Source organism: Triplophysa rosa, linkage group LG4, assembly GCF_024868665.1.
Source record: "Triplophysa rosa linkage group LG4, Trosa_1v2, whole genome shotgun sequence".
Taxonomy (NCBI): domain Eukaryota; kingdom Metazoa; phylum Chordata; class Actinopteri; order Cypriniformes; family Nemacheilidae; genus Triplophysa; species Triplophysa rosa.
Window position 1 is genome coordinate 15,819,654 of NC_079893.1, and position 1,741 is coordinate 15,821,394.

A 1,741-nucleotide genomic window follows, 5' to 3' on the forward strand; every position below is an offset into this window, starting at 1 on the left:
AGGGCCCATAGGGGGCAGTCCATGGGGGTAGGGAGAAGTCCCAGTCCCCGGCTGCGCTCGAGGGCGCGTAGTCCTAGGGGACTTAGGAGGAGTCCTGGGGGGAACAGTCCTTGACCCTGGGGGTCTCCCCGGGGCCGGCTTGGCTGCCGGACTAGGGGACGGCTGGAAGACCGGATGGAAGGCCGGCTGGGCAGGGCTTGACGCCGGCTGGAAGGCCAGCTGGACAGGGCTTGACGCCGGCTGGAAGGCCGGCTGGATCGCCGGCTGGAAGGCCAGCAGGATCACCGGACTGGACGCCGGCTGGACCACCGGACTGGACGCCGGCTGGACCACCGGACTGGACGCCGGCTGGACCACCGGACTGGACGCCGGCCTGGACACATGACTGGACAAAAGACCGGACACAAAACTGGACACAGGACTGGACACAAGACTGGACACCGGACTGGACGCTGGCTGCACTGGACTGGACACTGGACAGGACATCGGCAGCACCATCGGACAGGACATCGGCAGCACCACCGGACTGGACGCCGGCTGCACTGAACTGGACGCCGGCTGCACCGAACTGGACGCCGGCTGCACTGAACTGGACAACGGCTGCACCGAACTGGACAACGGCTGCACCGAACTGGACACAAGACTGGAAACCGGGCTGGACGCCGGCTGCACCGGACTGGGCTTCCCCCTCCTCGGCTTCTTCTTCCTTGACCGGGCCACAGGACATGTGGCCGGTTGCTGAGAAGCGATGGGGAGCCCGGTTAGCTCCGTACCGGAGGAGTCAGACGGGGAGTCCCACGACTCCCTTCGTCTGCGCCAGCCACGGATGCTGATGGGCAGAGGAGGAGCTGCCGGGGGAGAGGCGGACGGTGCGGCCATGCCGATGACCCCGATCTCCATGATGCGACCCTCCGGGATCGCGGGTAGGGGAGATGGATTGGGTTGGGCTGAGACCCTGGGCTCCGGCCGATTCATGGCATACCTAATCATGTCCGTGAAGCCCAGCGGTCTCAGCATCCTCATCTCCTCCCGAGACAGCGGCTCATTCAAACCGCCGTTGAACAGGGCCATCTGCTCCTTCTCGTCATGGACCATCTCCCCTGCGGTCTCGAAGAATCGATCTACGAACTCCAAGACATCGGAGTAGCCTTGTCGCAGACCGCAGAGGAGATGGGCCTGCCTGGATCGCCTTGCCTCCATCTTGCCTGCTGGGTTCAATACTGGTTCGTGGATTCTGTCATGGAATGTGTGCGGAGAACCCAATTGCAGGACAGCAATGACGGGGTTAACAAAAACACTTTATTTGGACATAAAACAGAAACAATAAACCCACGAGGGCGAAAAGGCGGACACGGTAACAGAACAAGAACTCAAAACAAAACACTTCCCAAGGGGGGGGCAAAAATAAACTAATAAACAAAACAGTGACACAACGTCTTAAACCAAAAAACACAGCAGGGAAAAACCACAAGAAAGTTACAGACTACGGACAGGGCAAAGAACGGGAGCACAAGCACAAGGTAACGGTAACGGTAAAACGATACAAAAACGGTACTAAATCGGTAATCGGTAAAAACGGTATTGTCAAAAGGACAATAATATGTTTCTCTCCACACATAACCAAAGACTTTGTCATGGCTCTGCTACAGGACCAAGAAAAACATGACTAAGGAAGCAGAGCCATGACAGAAGCCCCCCCTTTAATGAGCACCTCCAGGTGCTCACCAAGGGGTAGACGGAC